At 37.4% G+C, this 24,640-nt stretch overlaps 1 protein-coding gene across 6 annotated transcripts in view; it reads left to right on the forward strand.

Annotated features, from left to right (window-relative positions):
- TENM2 (teneurin transmembrane protein 2) overlaps positions 1 to 24,640 on the forward strand; it is a 693,894-nt gene that overhangs the window by 18,553 nt on the left and 650,701 nt on the right. For all 6 annotated transcript variants that reach the window (XM_042790512.1, XM_042790513.1, XM_042790514.1 and 3 more), the window contains exon 2: positions 7,876 to 7,881. The gene's annotated coding sequence lies outside the window, so the exon portion shown is untranslated. The remainder of the gene's footprint in view (positions 1 to 7,875; positions 7,882 to 24,640) is intronic.

Below are 24,640 nucleotides of genomic sequence, written 5' to 3' on the forward strand. Positions count from 1 at the left end.
CAGCTTTGAGAAGATCACATCACAGCTTTGAGAGATCTTCCCCAGCATTATTGTGCTGTCTGATTGAGTCTGCCTTTACTAGAGATTACAGCTGTGATTATATAACCAAGAGATGCAGGCAGATAGATAAAGATGAAAATGCTTTGTATTATTTGGCTTTGATTTTGTTTTGTTGTGGGCTGTTTTGTTTTGTTTTTCCCTCCCAGGTTTGAGTTGAATATAGAAACTTGAGAGAAAGAAGTAGAACATAGACTTGGGAAGAGAATAAATTGCAGTTAGAAACTGTACAAATCAAGGTTCTCGAGAAGATGTGTCTCCTTTACTATATATATATATATATATATTTGTGTATGTGTCTATATATACATATGTGGAAAGGCTTACAATGCAGATGTCTCCTTGCTATGAACTCAGTAATGACAGTAAGAGTATCTTTTCTGTGAAATGTAGGTTCTTCTTTGTAAATTCTTAATTTTTATCTGATCATTTTTTATTTGTGTGAAGATGGTAGCGGTAAGTAGTTGTTTTACAGTAGAAGAACTCAAACTTCATTAGCAAAATGCAAAGCCATCTTCTTTGCCATCTTACTCTGTATGAAAATAGGGTTTACACATAGCAACATTAATTACAATTAACTATAGCATTCTAATTTGTTGACTTTGTTTACTCAGAACTCTATTAGTGTTAAACAATTAATGGAAAGTTGAACTTCAAAGTGGATAAGAATGTCATTCTAAGCTGTAACAGCTTAGTGGATGAGCATATTGTCCTAAATTGGCTTAGCAACATTGTTAAATGTTTGCTGTATACAGTGCGCGTAATTGTATGATAACTGAATGCTATTAAACATATCACTCTTTTAGGTACACATCACAATACTACAGCAAATGTTTCTGAAAGTTCTAGTTATGAAAAATTGTTGTTTCAGGCACTATCTTTAAGTGTTCACTGGATGTGTTCTAGATCAAATTTCAAAAATTCATGGGTCAGAGGATTTGACTTATTACATAACTCTGGTTTTCCAGCTATGTTTACTTTTTGGCAACATTACTTTTCATATGTGGTGGTAGAAAAATTATTTTAGACTTTGCTCAATAGCTTAATTCTCTTTCCATACCCTTTCACTTATAGAGGATTTGCATTCATAACACACTTTTCCATTTAACATGCTTTATATTATAGTAGGAAATGGAGAAATCACCATCACCAGGCTGTTTAAAAATTCAAATAAATCCTTGTTTGTCCTGTGAGTTACATTTGAATTCATACTTCTTTTTTTTTTTTTCCCCCCGAACTGCTAAGTGCAGTAAGGACACAATCCAATGATGAAGTAACCAGTTTTCTAAAATAAAAATATGCTAGCACACACACACTTTAGAGTAAATGTATGTAGGAAGGATATTTTCTCTTTACTTTCGCATTAATGTGTTTGGGAAGGATATTTTCTCCTTGCTTTTGCATTACAATCAGATGCACACATGCACACAGACATATCTATTTATCTTCCTATATTTATAAATATAGGCTATTCTTTTCAACCCATAGTAAGGCAGTGTATGTAGTGGGAGCAGTCCAAGGCAGAAATAGTGTGACTGAAAACAGCTGTTGCATCCTGGTTCCCCCACTTACTCCCTGGAGAAATAATATGTTGCTTATCTCCAGACAGTAGTTGATTATTTTTTCCTACGCACTCCTTGGCTGTTAGTGGGCTCATGGATGAGACAAGGCAGAATAACAGCACCATGTGTCTCTACTGAACTCCGAGCGAGGAAATAGTGTCTTTTGTAGTCTGTTCTTCCCCGTCAGAGAGCCAGCAGTGGCCTACACAGGAGAGTAACTAATTCAGTGCTCTCTGACCTTCTGCATGTAAAACAAGCAATATTATCATCCTCATTTGCACTTCTTTATTATTTACTATAGTGATAAAATCAGAGGTCCACAGACAGGTTTGAAATGCTGTTGTCTTGGGTTCTGCATGTCTGGAAACCAGTGGCTGTTACCAGGAGGATGAGGTTTCATTGCTGATACGATGGGCTCCTGCGGGGCTCCGGGGCTCGGGTGTGCTCCTGGCTGCCTCGCCGGATGCTCCCGTGCCGCGGTGCCTCACCGCTGCTCTCCGGTTCCCTGGGATGCCAGATCCCCTCTGGGCCCGCAGGGCTCCTGCACAGGCATGTTCAGCCTCCACTTTCACGGATTACCCTGTGGAATATCATGTACTGGGAAGTTAAGAAACGTCTTACCTCCTGCTTCATTTCATAGACTACCACAGCCTTGAGAGGAGACTATTTTGTGTTTAACCTGCTATCTTGAAATCACCCTTAGTTTAGGTCAGGCAAAGGACAAAATGCCAACTGAAAGTAGTCAGTGCATCCAAGTGAAACAACACAAATGTTGCTGCAGTCTGTAAATAAGGAACAAGATTCTTAATCAGTTTAAAATGAAACAAATTCAGAAAGTTCTCCCTCACCTTCGTCCTGCCAGCTGACCTGTAGGTTTTCCTGCCAGTCTCTCCTTTTGCATCCAGTATGTCTTAAGGTGCCTGTTGCAGAGAACTGCTTGGTGAAACATAGTATTTACTGCCAATCCCGCTGTGAAGTCCTTGGCCTTAAAGGAGAAAACTGTTTTCTTTCTCTCCAAAACTAGTTTATTTCTTGTACCAGAAAACAACACAGCTGTTCCTATAAATTAATGGGTTTTGTCATTATATTGAAGATCCCTGTCTGTTACTCCATGTTTTGTTGCTTGTACTTACCTGGCTGTTGGTGACTCCTTCCTTCCCCTTTTGGTATTTGCTTTCCAGCATGAACTCTGTTGTGGTTTTTTTTCTGAACTTAATATTTCCGTGTCTATTCATTCTTAAACAAGCATAGTAGATACAAATGTCAAAAGTGGGTGAGCGTAGGTGGCTCATTACTGGCTTCAGATTGAGACTGAGTGCCATGGTAATCATCATTTTGTGGATGCCAGGGGCTTGGAGCAATTGACCTCCATCATCTTGCTTTCAGCAGTACAGAAACACAGGGTTTCAGAGGCAAGACAGAAGCATGAACCAATGGTTCTGAATTAATTGCCGTTTTAAATGATACCTTTTCAAATTTTTTTTGAATCTGACCCTCCCTGGACTTTGTTAAGCAGCTATCCAGAGTGCTCTATCAGTGTGACTGATGATGTTGAACATTATCTTTACCATTAGGGTTAGACTGGTTATTATGAACCTGCTTGAACAGGTCACCCTAAGTATGAGTGCAGTTACATTCTGTTTTCAGTGGTCTAGCAAGACCACTGTCAATAAGCAACCATTTTTTGTCAGGCTTTTAATGTGTTCTTTTGTTTGTCTGTTTACAAGTGGCTCTACTTTTTCTTTTGGATGCAAATAGCACATTATGTAAAAAGTTTCTCCTGAGGCTCAAGAGTGAGCTGGTTTTGCCACATCACAAGTATTTTCCGGTTCAAAATCAGTCTGTGTTGATCCACAGTCAGTCCGTGGGTTGTCTCTGTGAATTCAGTTTTGGAGGAAGAAACAGGCTAGATGTGGCGTCGTGACCCTGCACCCCTTTATTGCGTAAGAGGGAGAACTAAGCATGTGCGCTCAGAGGGAACAGATGTGGACAGTTAATTCTGTTGCCCTGACCAAGTGATTAAGGGAATTAAACCTGGCCCATTCCATTATGCTGAGTGTCCTTACACCCACTCCTGGTTAGAAGCAAAATGCTGCTTAAACTGAAGAGTTACTGAAAAGCAGAGCACAAAACAAACATTATCAATCACAGATGTGACATCTAACCTCTGTGCCTAAATGCATGCCTTCATGAATATGAGATTCCATTGCTGTGACCAATTGAATTAGACTATTCAAAAAAACAATAGTATGAGACACCCATTTGAGTTGTGCGTTGTGATTAGATTTCATGAAAATTGCATCTATTAAAAAGGGCTAGGGTAGTAAATGCACACAGAAAAATTACAGTGTATTTTCTCTGTAGTGTTGGGCTATATTTTGTTACTGGTTTTAGAGTATTGCTGTACACTTTTATATCAAGCTTTGCCCTAGGGTGACGGTTTAGAATTTTTAATTTAACTTTGTCTGTCATGACAAATGTAGAGAACTAGACAGCTGGGAAATTGTAAAAGTTGGTTTAAAAGGGAATTATCAAGTCCCTCCACTCCAGTGGATTTAGCAAACCCATTTTTACAAGAACACTATCGATTATGCTTGCAGAAGTAAGAGCACAGTCTTATTTGTAAAATATAGCCATGCTAATCATTACTAATTTTTCATAATTAAAGGACCATAATGATCCAGAACTGCTCTCCTGTAATATTAATAGAAGAATAAAGATGGGCTGTGACCTTGAACTTGAAGCTTTAGCTTCAATATTTTGAACTTTGTATAATGTGGTAAATAGAAAAGGAAAGGTTACCAAGAGCTTGATTGGGTTTTCAAGACCTGAAATTATCTTAGTTAAACCCTAAATTCCAGTAACTGCATAATGTATGAGGTACTCTATATATTGGGATAGAAAATCAACATACTTGGCCAAAAATAGATGAAAGGGAGGAAAAGGGTGAAAGTGGATGGCAGGTAAGTTCAGAGCAGTACTTTATAAAGAATTTTACCTTTCCTATCAGAAGAGAGAGCGCTGTGGTGTTTCTACCATACCACACCCTTAGACTTACCTTGTGCTGTCTGTAAAGACAAGAGTTCACCTTTTATAGCCACCTCAGGCAGGTAGGCGTTCGAGAAATGTGATGGTTCAAGAAAAGCACAATGGCCTCTCCTACTTCAGCTCAACATCTGTGAGGATGCGAAGCTACTGTTATGTCTCTACCTTCTCCTTCAAAGCCTCCTGCCTATAGGTGAGGGCAAGAGAAGATAGATATGCTGTTCTCTCTGTTCCTCATACTCTCTGCTTCTCTCAAGGAAAAATTTGAGTTCAACCCTATGACTTTCTGAAGCCATACCTGCAGCAGAAAAAAAATAAATTGCAAAACCTCCTGCATGTTTCTGAACAAGAGCTATGAAACTAGTCTTTGCCAGTTGTTTCATTCTAACATTCATCAATATCCTGAGCTACAGAAGTGCTGGAACTGCCCATAGATGGAGGAGAGCAATGTTGTAGCTGTTAACTCCCTGAACTGTTAACTGAGTGCTGCTGTCATTGAAGCTCTGTGGATAGAGGTGTTGGTGTTTGAATTTTACAGAAGCTGATAGCTTAGACCACTGCTCACTAGGGAAGTATGTTCAAGTGTATTTTTCAAGTGTTGATACATTAGGCTGCTTAATTTTATGGTCCTGTGACTGAATGTAATTAATATTTTAAAATTAATTTCAGGCAACCTACTTAGCATTCTGTATTAGTAGGAATTAATGCTAGTACCTATTTTGTTTTCATATGCAGAATTATTTTGAAAATATTTGCTTTTGTCACTGCTGTTTGTAAACAAAATGAAAGGGTTTTATTTTAATTATAAACAAAGTATGTCTGTTTTTCAAAACTAAAGTAAGCCTTATGAGAATTTTTGAACAGGAACTGTATTTCAGCATTAAGAAGCTTAAGAAAATAAAACTGCTTTTTTTTTTTTTTTTTTTTTTTCCCTTAATTATGATATGCTGCAGAGTATTTAATGTCAACTATATTATTTTCAAGACCTTGAACCATTTTGATTCTCTTTTATCATGGCAGTGCCTGCAGCCTCAGTCTTTTGGGTATATCTTAGACCTCTTGTTAACATGTTAGAGCGCGCTGGGTTTTTTGCCTTTGAGCTCTTGAAGGTGCAATGTTATTTGTGAATATTTGAATCAAAAACATTTCTAAACAAAATTTTAACTTCCCATATCAGGTGCAGTTGTACTCTAACACAGTTGAGTTCTTGCTGATTTGGGGGTTCATCTGTTTTGCTTCTGGCTATCCTTTATTTCTGCAAGTTTTGCAGCAGTACATATATTCTTACATGACCTTTCAGCCTGCTGCTTGCAGAAAAATTGGTAGAGGGAAGATTGGATTAAATAAGGATGATTGGAAATGCGGTGGGCTGTTCCTCTCTGTTTTTTAAATGGAGGATTTGTGAGACTGAATCATCTCCTCTATACTCTTCCCCCTTCTTTCCGTTGCTGTACCTGTGGATGGAGCAAACTAGAGAAGCCCTTGACTTTCCTCCCCTAGGCCACGAAGGATGGGCCATGACTACCCCTGGTTTCTGATGCTGAAGAGGTCTAAAGCTTTCCCTGTCCTTGCATTTGGTAGTGCTTCCACGACAGCAGAGTTTGCTGCAGCCAGTAGTCTGTGGCTGTGTTGTTAATGATGAAAAGACCTGGATGGTACACAAATTCTGTCTTTTCTGCCATTTATGTGAGGACTGAAGAGCAGGCAGAAGACTTGTACAGTAAATTGATCAGAATAGGAAAAATTAGGAAGTATAACTTTTGGGGTTTTAGCCTGTGAAACAACACGGAGTTATTTTCCTTTCTCCCTGTGCAGACTTTTAGATGATAATTCATGGATGTTTTCTAACAGGGTAGAATGACCCAGTAAGCCTGACAGTGGCGCAACGGGCACATGCCTTCCAGTTTCTACATTCTCTGGAAGTTAGGAGTGTTAGTGAAGCTATATGTAATGATTAGTGTAGAAAGATGGAAATATTAGGAGGGCACATTTGTGTGTGTGTAAATGTATTTACTTCTGATAACAAGTTGTCATGGAAAAGGTTAAAAATGTCTAGTATAAATTCTAGGTGGTTTTGGTGTGATTACCAGGTTTTTCTGATTTCCTTACAATTTCACTTTGAATTAAGTGTCCAGCTGATTTTACACAAGGATGATCTTTCCTAATTTTAGCTGCTGTCTTTTGCCATACAATTGTTGGTATGTTCTATTAATCTTGCAATCATTGCCATTCTGGTGGTATGCTGTTTGATTTGTATCCTGCAGTATGTTGGAAAGAATGATAGAAGGAAAGACAAAATGCAAAGTTATAAGAACAAAATGAAAGAAAAATTTTGGATCAAATGCTGCAATAGCAAGCAGCATTTTCTTTTTATGTCATCCTGAGTCAAACACAAGACAGAAATACCTGGGATACTTCTTGTCTAATAAACTAAACCGTGAAACCAATGTGGATCTATTCATCTGCTGCAAAGAATCCTCTCTGCTGGTTATTGTTACTATACTGGGAAAAGGAAGGAAAAAGAAAAGAGAAAATGCTTCATTTTTTTCACTACTGTCATCACTCATCGTAATGAGGACAAAAAAGGTTACCTCTACCAGGCGCATGATGCTTTCATGTACTCCGAAACCCACCTGCTCACTTCTTAATGAGAATGTAAGGTTTGGAGATGCTGTGATCGTGTTAGGTTATTTCTGAAATACATTACACAAGAAATAACTGTCAGCTGCCTATTTGGTAACCATTACTTTTTTAATTCGGACATCTTACAAAATGCTCTTTAAATAAATATTGGAATCCTTTATTCTGACTGCTTTAGACCTTATCAAGTGTCAGACATAAGCGGTGTCTGTGCTTGGGGGTTTATAGGTTGTATTTTACAGAAATATATTTCAGCATCTGCACATATAATATGCAATATATATGTATGTATATGTAAATAAATACTCAGATCAGCACTGTGGTTTGAATTTAGAAAAGATCTGACAGTGCCTATGAGCTTTCAGAGATTATAAGTAAGAGGAAATGATTTTTCATAAGGTAATCTTGACGTATCTGACCCATAAATTTCACCTAGTATTCTGCTTCTGAATTTGTGTATGTCCCTTGGAGTTGAAGTGTCATCATCATCCTGTGCTTTACAGCTGGGGTGTAAAGGGGAGTCTAAAATTATTAAGGTGAGAAAAGGACGGTTTTATTTTGAGATCGAAAGCTGCAGGTGAATTTAGAGAGGCTGGTTGGTTGGTTGGGTTTTTTTCCCCCCCTTTGGAAGTTAGGGTATAATGCATACAATATTTCATATACCACAAGACATACAGCTTGTTTTCTTCCTGTACCTATTTGTTACTCCATTTGCTGTTTAAGTATATAAAACATAAGAAATATATCTGTCAACTTTAGTGGCTAAAACCTACTTGAAACTGATAGAAAAAGTGTGTTACCACGTCGTTTGTGGTCATTTGAACAAAACAACTGAGAGAAAACAGCAGCTTTGTCAGTGATCATAAAGTTAACCAGCTTTCTTAAGTCCTGACTGAATATATTTAAGCACAGAATATTTTGCTCCAGTCTCTTCATTTTGTTCATATGAGTATTGCTACTTTTAAAAGCTGTGCACGGAGGAAGAAATAGATCCCCTACAGCCAGCTGCCAAATCATTTCAACACTTCTGGGGAAAACACAACACTTGGACTTCCGTAGGCATTTTTACTTATGGTAAATTTGAGTTGGGACCAATTAATATCTTTACATCTGTAGGTCAGTTAAATTGGGTAATTCAGGGTTGCTTTCAGTATTTATATATTTGTTTCATTTAATGAATCTGCTTTATAACCTAACCTGGTGGCTTTCAGTTAAACACTATTTTTTTTTCTGCTGACCTAATAACAGATAGGTCTGGCTATGCATAACCAGCGTGTGGAATATTTGTTGGCTTTTTGGTTACTTAAATTGTACAGAATAAGAAATCATCTTGCCTAGGAGGCGCAGGTTTACAGTAGCAATCAATTGCTTCCTCTAATACAATACAGTTAAACTTGATGGAAGAATTACTTAAGTTGATTTGTGCTGAATAGCTGTCCATTGTCAAAAATTCATTATGGTCATTGGTCTGCTAATAAAAGTAGCTCACAGAGCAAAGTAATTTTGAGTTAGAGGAACAGATGTAGGCTCATTAGTGTCAAGGAGTTTACCATCAGGAGTTCAAGCTGAGTGATGATTAGCCAATGGAAAGTATGACTTAAAATCCTTAGAAGTCTTTTCACCGTTGCACTTACATATCTTTTGAGGGACAAATTGATTGCTAATTTACAGTGCAGTTGGGGCATATTAGACTCTAAAAGCTACACTAGAGGTGGCAGGTGGGGTTAACTGATCCTTGAAGAACCAGGTTAGTGCTCAGTGAGGGGGAGAACAAGGGAGGCACAGTCTCTTCCACTCCTCCCTCCATTTTGTCAAGAACTGGGAGAGGGATTCATACCCTTTATCCCTTCACTTGTCCAAAGGTCCTTAAGCAGCAGCTATGAGCTTCATTGTAACTCTGAAACTGGAGTAATCTGTTGGTGTGCTTCTGGTTTGTTTTTATGTTTCATTTGAAGGGAGTAGAAGGAAGAGTGCTTACACAGCAAAAATTGAGTTTTACAGGGTCCTTGATAGGGTTGCTATTATTTAACAGACGTTTAGCCTGATTCCAGATTCTTGACCTAATGTTTCTAGTACAAGAGCTCTTCTGTTGTCTCTCGAGTCTTTTACTAACTGTCCAGCATTTAGGAAGAAGCACGCCCTCAGTCCTGGGACTGTCACAGACTTACTGCTCTGTGGTGTGACACCTTTGCTGTGACCTTAGGATAACAGGTAAATGATTATGGTGCTGTGACAGTTTGTTTCAGAGGGCATTAGCTTCCTCCAATAAGCGAGTTGTGCTGTTGGTCTATGTAGGCACAGTTAAAAGGGCATGGCATAATGTCCATAAGTATAATTTCATTTAGTAATTTAATTCTTTTTAAACCAGGACATCATCTTTGAATCACTGAATGAAGAAACAAATGAAGATTTCTAATATTATTACAGTATATTCCCTCGGGTCATAATAGAAAGATTAGTGTTACATAAAGACTTTCATCATAAAAATTCATTTTCTGATGAAAAAGAGATTGTGTTAATGACATGAAACTACTGAAAGGTAGTGCCACACAATCATATGTTACAGAAATGTACAGTTTTATCCTTCACCTTGTTTTCCTTCCTACTGCATATTATTAGTTCACTTCCACATACTTACTGTATCTGATGGATAAACTCAAATAAAATATTTGATAGCTCTTCATTGGACAAAAATGCTTGTATTTCTGTAACATAAACATAACTGTATCTTCTCATCTGCCTTTTAACTGTGATTTAGCTGAGAGTTGAAGCATAATGAGTTCCATTAATCAATGTTGAATCAAGTCTGTAAGCTTTATTCTAAGATTTAAGTGTAAAAACCTTTATTTTAAAGCTTGCCAAACTCCACCCCTGAATTTACTTTCCCTTGTAGGAGCTGATAATATCACTAACACCTAAGTAGAATTGGAACAGTATTTCTTGTGGTGATATAAGTGATAGTGATAATCCCTCTTCTTGCTAGAGAGACAGAATGCTCTAAGCTTTGGTCTGCACATGAAAATAAAAAGAATGTTTCAAATACATTGTTTGGAAATATATGGGGTTTGGTTTAGATCTTGTTTCCATAAGGATTTAGTACAGTTTTTCTGCAAATAGAAAGTTATTTTCGGTTATACAGGCTATAAACCAGCCATGGAGAGTGACACAGCAATGGGAGGTTTATTTGGTACTTGCTGAACATGGTTAATTATTACAATTCCCATTATTAGAAAACTGCAAAATGAAACAATAAATACTTAGCAAAATACATTTGGTAAAAAAAATGCTGTGGACTGCAAAGTAGATAAACATTCAGGATAGTTGTAGATAGAGTTTAAGTTTGCTTTTTTGAGAAAAAGATTATCTTCTAGCATAGAGATGTGACAAATGACATTATGATTTCCTCCCCTCCACTGAAACTGGTATATCTGTATTTGTCTCTATGTGAATGTATGTGTAAATAACTTCCTTTTATTTCTTAAATTACTGGCAGAAAATATACGATGCTTTATCCACACTTGTGTCCCTATGTGATCATCTGCATGTCTTTTTGTAAGTGCTTGATATTTCCCTTCTGTGACAACCATTTATATTGATTTATTACACAAAAAAAAAATTGCTGTAAGATGATGGTTTTGTAAGAAGTGTCTGTTCTTCAGTCTACTTTATCAACAAAGTGCAAATTAATTTTACATTTCAAAAAAGGCCATTTGTTGGCCCAGAATAAAACTGTCTTGAGCACAGATGGTGAAAAGCATCTTTGAAAAAAATAAGGCTGATCTTGATCTTTTCCACCTACCTAGGGAAAGCGTCACTCCAGTCCTCTGCTCTCCAGGTCTTCCTCTCCAGTCTCTGCTGTAAGGGTATAACAGAATGGAAATTTTCTAGGACAGGGAGACTACTTTTTTTTTTTTTTCCTTCCTATTTTAAATTTTAGGTAGGCAATATGGGAAATGTTAAGGAGAAGAAATTATGGAGGCACTGGAGAAATTCCTGTAATAGGATTTTCTGATGTGAGGAAATATAAACTCATCATCTGCCAGGCATAACAAAAATTAGAAGATAAAATTAGCTAGTAAGAAATTGCCTTACTCTCTCCTCTCTTTTTAATAATTTCTCAATTTTTATCCTAGGCTCTTCCAGCTTATACATCATAAACTGTTAAATAAAATGAAGAATACGTTAATGTACAGTATTATTATAATATTAAATAATATTTGGCTCAATAAAGTAACTATTATCTATTAAAGTATCTGTCAAAGATAGAGACAAGTGTGTTTCGCTTAGTGATTTGTGTATGGTGCTTCAAAGAATATTTCATATGTGCATGTGCCCAAATTTTTAATTTGCTATTTAGATGTCTGAATTAAATTAAAAAAAAAAAAAAAAAAGTGGAAAAGTGTGTGAATACATTAATATTTTAAAGACATTTTTATAGAATAAACTTTGAACATACAGTCAGGCTAAAAGTCTATATTCCCTTTTCCATTTTTATTAAAGCAGAGAGAACTGTGTAAACCACAGTTAGATGCTCAGTTTACCCCGGTAAGATCGCTGCATTGCACTGAAGTGCACCTGAAATCCATATGCTCTACACTTACTTGCTGAGCCTGTACTGCTATTTGTACTGCCTGTCTTGCCTGTGACATTTTATTCAGTTCTTATCCCTGCTATGCTCACCTTGGGGCTGCTGGGCAAATGGGAACAGGCTCAGTTTGCAAGGGCACACAGATACGAGAGAGCAATCCTGCTCGCAGTTCTGTTGGTGTCGAGGCCAGTCTTTTAAGGATCCTGCGCTTTGTAGAACAACCAGGCTGCCTAGTGACTAAAAGGGCAGGCTGCCGGGTGGGTTAGCTTTGGAAAGTTGGAGGTTTGTTCTAAGAAAAAAGCTTTTCATTTGGTGATTGACTGCCAGATCTGGTGAATAAATAGTGTCAGGAATATGCTTCTGGTTATCTAAAATCCATCTGTGTTTGGTGGAGTATTAATAAGCTTTTTGAAAAATTCTGCTGTGGAAGTACAAGGTTGAGATGTAAAATTGTCAAGGATTTGATAATCAATCCCATTTGACTTCTAAGTCTTGATAGGACTGTGTATGTGCCACCTCCCTTGGGCTTGGGGCTATGGCTGCTCTCTGAGGTAGCTGTTGCCAAACGCTCTAGGCTGCAACAGCCAGAGCTAAAATCAACTTGTGCTATTATAGATGTTGGAGTTATCTGTGACTGTTGGCTGTGGTCTGGCAGTGTGGTGCTCCTCGAGGGTTAGTTTCTATAATTTCTTTGAGGAGGCTGCCGTGTTGCTGTGCTCTGAAGCAACTGATACTGGATTTAGATAATGTGAAGTTGGTATTAGCCACATTTGACTGTAGGCAAATACTGATGAAGTGATTTTCTGCATTCCTGGTCCCAGACAAATGTCCATTACAAATATCTAGCCACCCACCATGAAAAAAGCACAGATTCTGAGATATGTTGGGGCTGGAAGTCGTTTACAGACTGTATCGTATTTACGGTGGACTTGTTTAGGATAATACATAAAGCTTAATTTTTCTCAGTTTCTTCCTTTTTTTAACAGTCTCGGTATTACTTTTCTGCATAATTTTATGCTTGTCAATTGTAGGGTGCTGATGTTCCATTAATAAAGAAATTGGTATTATTCTTGGTACAAAGAGAGCTGGGTCATACATAAATCCTGTTGCAGTTTCTAGAATTCAGACCTGGTTGTCAGATCAAAACATTTAAATTGCACCAGCGTACTCCTCACCTCCTTAACTCTAACTTCTTCAGTTTTGCAAAGGCTGCAAATATAGTATAGTATCATACTAGACTATTTGGCTATTCTTTCACTAAATATTGGCAGTGATCCATATTAGATGATATTTACATATTTGTATTTAAATTTTGGTGATAATGTCTTATTCTCTGTTATTCTTTCTATTAACTAAACTGAGAAGTCTGTATTTTAGTGTTGCTTTATTGTATACCTTATTCAGCTTTTAATATTTATTTTAAACAAATCCTTTCTTTGCTCAAGCAGCACTGTGACAGTATATAGAAAATGATATAAATATAAAGCTAGTTAGGTTAGGCCAGTGCAGTAAGCCATGAAAATATAAGTTCCCATTTTCTATTTCAACACATTTTCTTCAAGCTGTTAATAAACATAAATAGTATCATGTTGTAGTCAGTAGTATCACAGATTCACTGGCACTATTCAGAGTCCTTCATGAGACGAGTAGGGATAAACATATTAGAAATATGAAATACTATAAATCAATTAAAGTCAACTAGCAGGAAGCATTTAATATAAGATTACATGTGTACATCTGTGTAACCTTGTTGATGGCTAATGTGAAAAAAGTATAGCTGTAGTAGGTTTTTAACTACTACTTTTCTGAGAGGTTGTTTTTGTTAACTTCAGGAGAAGAATAGACCTTTACCATACCAACTTGATGGTGTTATGTCCTTGTTAATGTTAGCTTAATACTGCAAGCAGTGAGTTTGCCGCCTGATGGTGTGTTCCCATCTGATGTAAGCTGTCACTGCTGGTTTCTAGGACGACTCATGATAGAAGGCTTTGGGGCTTGGTATATGGTGGCTTTAAAGTTTGGTACTTCTGCCTTGCTCCATGCTGCCAGTGTCTCTGTGTATAACTGAAACTGCAGTTTGACAATCCAACAACATTCACAAAAATCCTTGCTAATTGATTATTAACCTTGTATGCCAAAGACCCATGGAACTTAATTCTTGCCACAGAAACAAAAGGTGCTTCTAGGACAGTTTTTAATTCAAAAGTATGCTTCCTTTCTTGATTCAGATATCTTTCTGAATTAGTTTGGATAGTGCTTTCTGACAAAATAGTGGGATTCTGAATATTATTTCTATGGTTAATAGAAAATAATTGTTTCATAACTGAGAATTTTTACTACTTGATTTTAAATGACATTTTCCTGGTAATAATAAAAGGGATGAGGCGATCTCCAAACGAAACAAAAAATGTAATTTAAAGTTGATATTTGATTCACTTCACGCTACTGTGAATTTTTATGTTTTGTGCAAAAAAAAAAAAAATATTGCTTAATTACAGTTAGAATCAAGATTAACCTCTCCCCCCATGATTCCGACACTGACCCCCATCATCCCTCCCTGCCACCCATGAAAGTGTTTGTCTTACAGACCTACTCAAGAGGCTTTAGCCACTGTATGGTACTCCGACAGCAGAGCAATGGTATCAGTTTCTGAGCTCTTGCTATATGTTCAGGTAATTATGGTTGTCAAGAATACTGTTTGCTATTTGCAGTTGCCAAACAAATTTGATTTTTAATTAACAAAAAAAAATAATCTTTCTTAGTTGGTTATTCTTCACTTCCATTACAGGCAGCAACTAATGGAGGGTTATTTTCAAAGTAGATTAAATTTTTGAATATCTGGAAGAGTAAAATACTTGGGTAGCTCTGGCTTTAGTGTCAACAGTTAAGATCTTGGCTACCTCATAGCTTGATCTTTGTGTTTCTCCAGCCATGGTTCTTAATAAAACTTCTAACTGGTGGCAACTGAATGCCTTAATCTCTCCTATTTTTTCCTCATGTTTTACTTCTTTGAAAGGCCATTGATCAAGAGAGTGTAAAGTTCAGAGTCTGCTGCAAGCTCTTTCTTTCCCCTTAGTGGAGGATCTGGCTATTCTTTGGGGAGGAGGGTGGAACTCAGTCAAATTTTGAAAACCTGGTGTAAAATGTTTTCTGGCTTTTAGATGGCTCTGAACTACTTGTCTTTTATGCTTAATATAACACTGTATTTGCATAAATATATTGAAGTTAGCATTAAAAATGTTTGAAAAGTAAATGTAGTTTATTTATGATTAATAATTCTGCACTTTATGTTAATAGTAGAAAACTATTGGTGTCTATTAATGAGGTAGCAAAGAAGCAAATGGTGTAAATGAGCATAAAATGATTGATAGAGGTGTTTATCTGAAAGATGTGGTAACATGTGCATACTTTTTTCAGAATTAAGGTTTTTTCCTGATGAGTTGAGATAAACAGATTTCTTTGGGATTGTAAATTCAGTATCTTACTATTTCTGTTAGCACAATGTGACAAATTCTACCCTGACAGTTTATCGTACGCTTCTGTTGTACTGAATATTTTTCTCTGAGCTTCAGTATTGTAACATGGGTTATGGTGTTATAATTGTCATTATAAATGATTATGTAGAGATTTCAGATACTCAACAATGAAAAATGAAGTTCTTGAATCTCCTCAAAAGTAGGTTTCACACATGTATTTTATATATTCCTGTCAAATGAATACCTATGTATTAGTGTGCTCATTAATGACATTAAAAAGAAATTATATATTTGGATATTTTACATTCTTAAAGTTTTACTTTGTATTGTTCTCTACGTTAACCTTGCTAACTAACATGAAGTTGTGCATAACAGTTCTATTATTGTAATACATTATGTTAAGTAATATTTATCTGCTTGGTTTCGAGGAGTTGAAGTAACTGTAGGTAGCTTTTCAGGCTGAAGTTGCTTGAGTACCTATGTGTATGGCACTGTACCAATGCACAGTCCTCAGCCTTGTAATTTTAGAACTCGGTGTCTTAATAGGATCAAATGGGTAATTACATACAGCTCAGTCTGCTGCCTTCACTCGTGTTGAGTTGCAATCTACTCTGGGATTGATTATAGAGGAGGAAGATGCAACGCAGCATTAAGAGGGGTGGCATGTTTTGGGGTCTTTGTTTAAAAATTCAACAGCATTGGGTAATGAAAACTTGTTTGTTGCTATTAGAATCAATCAAATTAATCAAATATGGATAGCTTCATGGTATTTTTTTCTTTTAATTCTTATTAATGGTTTCACAGAAAACTCTTTGTGGTGTTCTCTTATTAAGCTGGAGGTTGTGTATAGTTCTCTGGGAGAGGTGGAAAGACAGCAGCCTTAGCTCTGTCACAAAGCAGTTTGATTTGTAGATTGAGGCTGTGAACAGCCAAGTACTATCATCAGGATCTGTACCATCTACACTTAGAGATAGGGAGCAGAGCTCAGTGGGCTTCTATATCTGGGTTTTTTAGGTGGCACGTTACTCAAGCCATGTTGCTGGAGTTGTGGCATATGCACGACCCTTTGGATGACCAGTACCCCTAGGCAGTGTGTGTGATCTGTGGCCTTTCTCTGAACAACACGTTCCTGCCTTTTATCAGTCCTTGTCTTCAGCACAGTTTAAGGTGTTTGCCTTGGCAGTAATCTTCACTGGGATTGTGACAGCAGTACAGAATGAAATACCGTGGTGAGAAATGAGTGAATGGAAATGATCCTCAATGGCAGTGTTTGGATTTTATTTGGCATCGGAAGTTTAGAAAAGTGAGGAGCATTCAGATTCTTACAGAATTTGTTGCACACTGAGTTACCACTGTCTCCTTTCTAAAGATGAACTAAAGATGTTAAAATCCTATATCTGTCTCTGTATAGGGCTCAGAAGGTTTGGTCAGAAGAAGGGGAACCTGTCTGGTCTACAGTGGACATAAATTTGACAGGCATTTTTCTGTTATCCTAACTTTACCGAAAAATTCATGTCACTAATTGTGTTAATGCATCAGCACTTGCAGCATGAACTGCCTGTTCTGTTCAGAAGAGGACATGGTAAGAACAGTTAATGGTAAGAATATGGCACTATTCAATCCAAAGTTATTCCAAGTCTTTCCACATCTGTTTCTGTTCAGAAATCTTCTGTTCTCGAGGCAGACGTGGAGAGGCTTGGTGTAACTACAGATTGAACATCCAGACATGAGTCCTGGGAAGCATATTGGGAATCTTTCCAAAGACTGATTTACAAAGAAATAAGCAATAGTGATGTAATTCTGAGTATGTGTAGCTGTAGAGAAGATGAATCTTGGGCAAGCTTAATTTCAATATTTAAAGAAGTTCAAAGGTTTAGCTGATAAAGGTGAAGGTGTAGCTGTAACAGCCCTTTTAGAAAGACAGTTCTTCACACTGCATGACATTCCAGTTTGAAAAATAGCACTGCCCTGTATCAGTGAAGCACAAGTTAAAAGGATTAAGAACTGGCCAACTGACAAACCTAAAAAATTAGTCATAATAATAGAGTGCAGCTCCATAGAGGATCAGCAGTGCGCTTGACACCATTTAACAGTTTCATCATTGATCTGAAGTACATGGAACTGTGATAAAATTTGCAAATGACACAAAGATTACCCAAGCAGTAAATAATGAGGGCAGACAGTAATATAGAATTATCTATACTGATCCTGCCTGTATTCAAACATAACGTATTCTGATTCAGTCAGATGCTGAGCTTTACAGCTAAGAAGTAAAGTCATGTTAAATGAAGCTAATGAGAAGTGGAAGAATGAGAAACTTCAGGATTCAGAAACCAACAAATCAACACTACTTTTCTGCAAATACAGGAGGGGCCCAAACAGTCCTTACCTATGGAGATAGGGAAATAGTGACTAATGGCCTTACCTGTAAGTATTAGGATCAAGTACCAAAGGAAGTGGTAAATTATCCGCCTCTCTGAGTCTTTATATTAAGACTAGGAGATCTGCCATAGTTTAATATGGATTATTTGGCTCAAACCAGAAGTAATCAAACAAAATGTCACAGCATGTTGATATACAGGAGGTCAGGCTATATGAACTATGATTGCCCCTTGACCTTGAACTGTATCTATAAAAAGTACTAAGTTGAATCGCAGAATTGTGTGACAGACTTCTCTGGAGAAGCTGTTGTACTTTTTATGGGAAATTACTTGTCTCTTTAATTTAAGGTTGAAGCTATATTTTTAGGCTCCACTAAAATGTTCTTCTTCCCACATACTAAATTTAGACAAATTAAATTGTCAATGTTTCTGGCACAATAACATGCTAGTCTAGATTGTTGGGGGGTTTTTTTTGTTTGTTTTTCCTTTTCAGTTTGAGGCAAAATGTGTATACAAATTAAAGGCTTCCCAGAATGAGATATTTTTCATACTGTTTTTGTGATTTGTGATAAGACGACATTTTGGCCTAAGAATAAAGCTTATTTTTGGCATAGGGAGGGAACTTTTTTCAAGACATGGAAAGTAGGAATATTTATTTCAGAATGTGTTCAGAGCAGATTTAGAGTTGAAACCTGAACACCTGTTGTCAGGCTTATGCTAATCACCTGTGAACTTGTAAGCAGGGTGACAGTGCTGCGTTGTGATGTTCGTGCTCTTAAAGAACTGGTTAATGCTCACAGGGATTGAAATTATGTTGTGGCAGTGCTGGAAATGTGGAGGCTCTTTCCATTCTTTTCTAACATGTTTTGCAGTGGCAGGCATGCTCTGCAGCCCCTGCTGTTTCAGTAATTTGTCTTTACCATGCACTTTCTGTGCATCAGTCATTGTGTGGAGCCTTCGCAGTACTGGGGACTCAGCAGCATCGCTGAGGACCGACAAGTCCCAGGCAAGTAAGTCTCAACCTCAGCAGCACTCACTATCTTTGCAGATGTAGAAGTGCCTTCTGAAGAGCATGGAGAGAGCATCTGTGTGCTTTCCCCTCATTTCCCAGTTACTTTTCCCAGTGTCCTTCAGGCTTATGATCCTTCATGTTGCTCAGTAATTCCTAGAATTGGGGGGCATTCATGTCCCCGTGCAAGAACCTGTCAACTTACGTGCCCTTGCTAAGAGGTTACATTTTCTCTTGTAGTCAGTGAAATATTTCAAGAATGATTCAGACTTGGAAGTAAGTTAAGGAAATATTCTTTAGAAATTTTACAGGGAGTTTAAGTTCCTATTTTATGTCTTTCTTTAAACTCCTAACACTCGTGTTACCATTACATTCAGTATAAAAAGTTTTCTGTTAAAGTAGGGGTTATATTTTTAGATACAAAGATAAAATAATCTCGTCTCAGACTTGAAGTTTTTTTTGTAGTCGTTGAATAAAGCAAAAATAAAGGCTGTTGCATTCACCTTTATGCATATTTTGTTTTGTTGTGGGTTTTTTTGAAGTATGGCCTGGATTTTTGTTTTCCAGCCCTGCCAAAATTTTAATTTCCTTTTTAAGTTAAATTGCAGTGTTCTTTCAAATCACCTTCCAAAAAAAAGGTTTAGTTACATAGTTTAGTTACTCTTCAGAGAGCATCTGCATGAGGCAGTGGTGTTTGTGGAAGAAGGGAGTGGCAATTTGGGGAGAGATGTGTTTTATTATTCCTGTGAGCTAATTTTAATCTTTGTTATAAGTAAATTTCCATTAAATATGGTGAATGGAGCTGCTATGCAAATCAAAATGGTGTCTGTGTATTGCAAGACTATTAGCAGAGGAAGGGTGTCCTGCTGCTGAAAACTACAGGTGGAATACTACGAAGGTCATTACCTTAGTAGCCTTTAAGTGAAGTATACAGCGATAAGACATGCTTTGTTTTCTGTAGAATACACAGATGCACAAAAATATTGGAAGCCATGAGTGACATGACAAATACATGATGAGATTAGTATTATGTTCAGAAGAACAGCAAAATAATACATTCCTTCAGGAAAATTGGAGTTGCACAGTGTGAGACTGTAATAGAGCCATGAAAAAGCAGAGCCAAGTAGGAATTTTCTGCTCTCATTGAATAAGTCTCTACAGATCTTTTATCTGGATTCAGGCTCGGGCATATGATTATTATGCTGACTCACTTGGTAGTTGTATGATGTGAGGCCTGTTTGCATTAACCCAGACAGGTAAAAACATCTGAGGTTTTCTTTAAGGTAGGGGGAACATGGCACATAGAAATTGGTAGCCACAGAGCACCAGCTGTAGGATAAAGGTGTAGAACTAGGTACGAGGCCAGTAGAACGTTCTTGGTTCTTTTGTAGGAATTAGGGCCAAAAGAGGGGAAATCTTGGAAATAGGGCACTGGGAATGATGTCTCTGAGGTTTTTTATGGTATTCCGGTACAGAGCATGAAGTATACCTTGCTTGAAGTGCTTGTGTCTTACATAGCAGCATGGAGATGTTTGGAGCGTAGTCTGAGAAATATGTGAAATTCATGATGAAACTAGGCATTTAAAGGTCAAGTACACCTGAACATCTGAAAATAAAACACACAGCATGAGTAGTAAGGAAGAGAAGGTTCTTTATTTTACATGTGGAGACCCCAGATGAAGAAAGCAACTGAGCTCGCACAGAAGAGCTGTGCTGCTGCGGCACATGTTCCAAGTTGCAGTCCTAACCAGTGAACTGTCTCTTGTTTCGGAGTTTACATAATGCTTGAAAGGCTGAGCACAGTGTTTCACTCATGACTACTTGAAAATCAGAACTAAAGCAGAAACAAACAAAACAGTGATTCACGCCCAATGCTGTTGTATTTACTGTTGCAAAAACATGTGGTTGAATGTTGAAGAGAATATAGCTCTGCTGGCGCACAGCTGCCCTCATGTTCCTCTGTTCCCACATCAAGGGTGTGGGGAAGTTAACCCGAGTCTTTGAATTACTGCCATTGGGTTAAAATTATAATGGTTTTGAACAGAATTGATAAATCATACATTTTTCTACTGATTAAACCTAAATACTTAATTATTGTCAGTGGGAAACAATATGTAGATTTTATTGCTATAGTAACTTCTTTCAACCTAAGGACTTCATAATGGAATAATGTGATTTCTGTGAAACACCAGACCTCATTTGAGGCGATCTGATGCTTTGGAGCAGACTGAATTCTTAACCAAGTGTGCTTATAACTGAACTGGTTTGGTCCGAGATGAATCTTGTCCAAACCAAAACCCCCACCATTTTAATGCAAATCATTTCAGGAATTAAGAGAAAAAGGAGAATATTCAGATTTTTTTTAAAGGTTTTTATAAAAGCTATGAAAGATTCAATCTTTGTGTGATTCCCTTCATAACTGAGAGGTAGGTGTGATAAACCTTCCAAACCCCTGCCACACGCACACCCATACAAGGCTTTGAGATAGTGTAAAATTCTCATTCTAAACATGAGCATTTGCCTATTCTGCAGATCAGGGCTGATCCAAAGCATGCACAGCAGCGTATTTTACCAGCCAGCACCGTTCTCTGAGTTTTAGGATTTTACTAAAGTGGGCTTTACACTGGACTTCCCCCGTTAACCTGTCTCTGCACGAGGACTGCCACTGGTTTATTGGGATTCAGGGCATGCTTGAATGCCATCGAGGGCACGAGCCCCACTGTTGGAGGTGAGGTTTTTAAAGACAGTGAGTTGCAAGCAAAACCAAATACTGTTTGCAGTTATAACAGAGTCATACAGTGTTAGATAACATTGCAACCTCCAGCCAAGTAGAAATGATAGGATCATATAAAAATAGGACTTGAGATGTCTAAGAGGGACGCTGGCTTGTTTCTTGCCTGAGGCCAGGATACAGTGTCCCTAATGTCATTCTTACCAGGTATGTGGCTAAGCCATTTTTAAAGGCCTCCAATGATGGTGAATCTATGAAACCTCTATCCCACCTACTCAAGTAATTCTCTATCGTTATAAAGCATTTTGTAATCTTAATTTTTACTTTGGTTTGTGCAGTTAAATTTCTTACTGTTGCTAACTAAGTAACTACATGAATATGAATAAAACTCTTCTTTTCCTTTTTACTTTTGAATTATATGCAGTTGAAAGTGTGTTTTCTTGTGCCATCCCCTTCCTCTACCCTGTCAACTCCTCTTTATACTAAACAATCTAGATTTTTTTCAGTCTGGTTTTATGTAGGTCATGTTTTCTCTTATTATCCTTGTGGCACTCTTCTGCACCTTGTCTGGCTTTCCTCATTTTTGAAGTGCAGTGCCACAAACTATGTGCAGAACTGCAACTGAGCAGAGTTGGAAGGTTTATTTCAGAATCTGTTTTCTTGTTTATACAGCCCTATATAAATATAAACATGATATATATTTAGAGAGTGAGGAACAGCATGATATTGTTGATTCATGTGCAGCTTGTGATCTGCCACAGCCAACAGCTTTTTTTTTTTGCTGCAGAATTACTTGTTTCTCATCTGTTTGTGTGCAGTTGGGTATTTTAGCATAAAGGAAGAATCTTGCCCTTTTTCTCACTGTTGTGAGTTTTTTTTTTTTTTTTTTCCAGAAACAATTTGCCCATATGTCAAGCTGAATTTTAATTTGAAGCCTGTCCAGTAGCATGCTACTTTCTCATCTTTATGTTGTTTCTAGATTTAAATACTCCAGATTTTAGTCTGTAAAATGATTGACTAATTTCATTTGGAAGGTACCTTGGGATGTTGTTTGATCCAACACTTGCTGCAGCTTCTCAATCAAGGTGTTTGCACTAGATCCAGCACATGGTCCTACAGGTCTCAACATTCTTGTATTTTGACTGTGATCCCTTAGGGTATTCTGGGATGGAGTATTCGAGAAATAGCTTTCTCCTTTTACCCCTGACTTGTCTAGCTCGACTGTGCTTCAGTAGCTTGGTCAGCTTGTCCCTTCCACTGTCAGACAGGAGGTCAAATTGTGAGACTTTCAGAAGAAAAAAACTTTAGTTTCTCATAACTATACTTCAGAGTTAAACAAAAGCTTTGAGTAGTCTATGTAAGCATTAACTGGCTTATAAATGGATGTTATTAATTTGGCTTTTCCTTGAAGCACTACCTGGTGATTAGTTGCATACTCTCGGGGCATAGTCTTATTATTTTGAGCCAAATTCCAGCTGTATCCCCCACTAAATTGGGAGAAGCCAGCTCCTTTCAGAATGCCAGGTTTTGACATTATGAGAGGAAAGGCCATTTGGAAGACACATATTATTGTAGTAGTTATTCCTATAAATTCCTGTCTGTGATGAGCTAAATTTGGGAAAAGATGCATATCCTTATTTTGATCAAATATCTATGAGTTAGAGATAAGTCAAGAGCTACCTGATGACTTTGGCTGAATTTAAGAGGCTGGTGGCACGTTCTGTGGGAGGTGTGTCAAAGAAGGCAGAGAGAAGCAGAGCTGTGGTTAGATGTGTTTCAGTTGGGCTAATGGTGCAAGGAGAGGTTATGCGGCTTTATAACTGCAGGAATAATTATCAAATATGGTTAATGACTCAAAAAGATGTGGCCACATGTGCTATGATTGACTGAGTCGAAATCTGTGTTAGGATTTGGTTCTGAGGTTGTAGGTGCCTGGGACAGGTTTTGATGGTGGTATTGGGCTAGATAAGCAAACTCATTTAAAATCAGGATTTCAAATTTCTTTAACATAGACCAAGTGTTTTAGAACTACTTAATGGATTAATTAAACCAATGTCTACTGCTGTACTTTTTTTTTTTTTTTCTGTACAAAATGTTCTGTGTGGTAAGCATGCAAAAGGAGCTTAATGGCAAGGTTTGAGGTTTTTTTTTTTTTTAATTTATTTTTTTAATAAGGTGTGATTCATCTTTGCTATTCTCTAGTCTAATTAAAGATTAAAAATCTGCAACCAAATACAAAATTGTAACATCATTCTACAATTGCATAATTTTGAAGCAGCTTAAAAAGCATCGTTACCAGTTCTTACCCTATAAGAAAAGTATTTGGATGAGTATAATTACCCTGTACTGCCCCATAACGTGGCCCACAGTGCTCATGCTTTTCTCAGGACAAATTCCCTGGTAGCATTGCCACCATAGTCTTACGTGTAAGTCCAGTGGACTCATTGAAAAAGCTTTAAAGTACCTTGGGAAGTTTTGGGTCAGGTCCAAAAAGCACAACTCTTAATTACTTACCTTCCTGTGTGTTCAGAACAGATGGATGTTTTGCTTTTCTGGAAACTTGATAAATTCTTGCCAATGCAAGGTGATAAATGCTGCCTCTGAATAACTATGGTGTTACCAGGTGATTTCACTGTGAAACAGAGGCATGATGTATCAAGATCTTTAACAGTAATACCTGCAGATTTAGGAAAGCTCACTATTCATGTGTTTTGGGGTTGGGGAGAAATGCTCAGAAGAGAAAAGCTAAGTCTTCTAGTGAAATTATTAGTCCTTACATCCTGTATCTTTCTTTGAAAGACTGTTCTGAGAAACTCAGTTGTGCTGTGTATGCAGTGGCCTATTCTAGCAAGGTCTTTTAGGGAGATCCTTTCTTGCTAATACTGAAATACGAAATTTTACAGAGGCTGTCGTCAATGCTTGTAAATCAAGAGTGTTTCTAATGGCTGAATAGGCAAAAGAGATAGAAAATCTTTTTTTGTTTTTGTTTTGTTTGTCTGGTGGGGTTTTTGATACAGATAACAGTGTTTATCATTCAGCCAACCAGAGCACCTTTCTACAGACATCATAACAAAAAGCCTTAATAATATTTTTAAAGCAGATTACAAATAATCTTTCTGCATGACCTTGCCCAGGTCACCTCCTGGTTTGT

The sequence above is a fragment of the Tyto alba genome, unplaced genomic scaffold, assembly GCF_018691265.1.
Source record: "Tyto alba isolate M040663 unplaced genomic scaffold, T.alba_DEE_v4.0 Super-Scaffold_17, whole genome shotgun sequence".
Taxonomy (NCBI): Eukaryota; Metazoa; Chordata; class Aves; order Strigiformes; family Tytonidae; genus Tyto; species Tyto alba.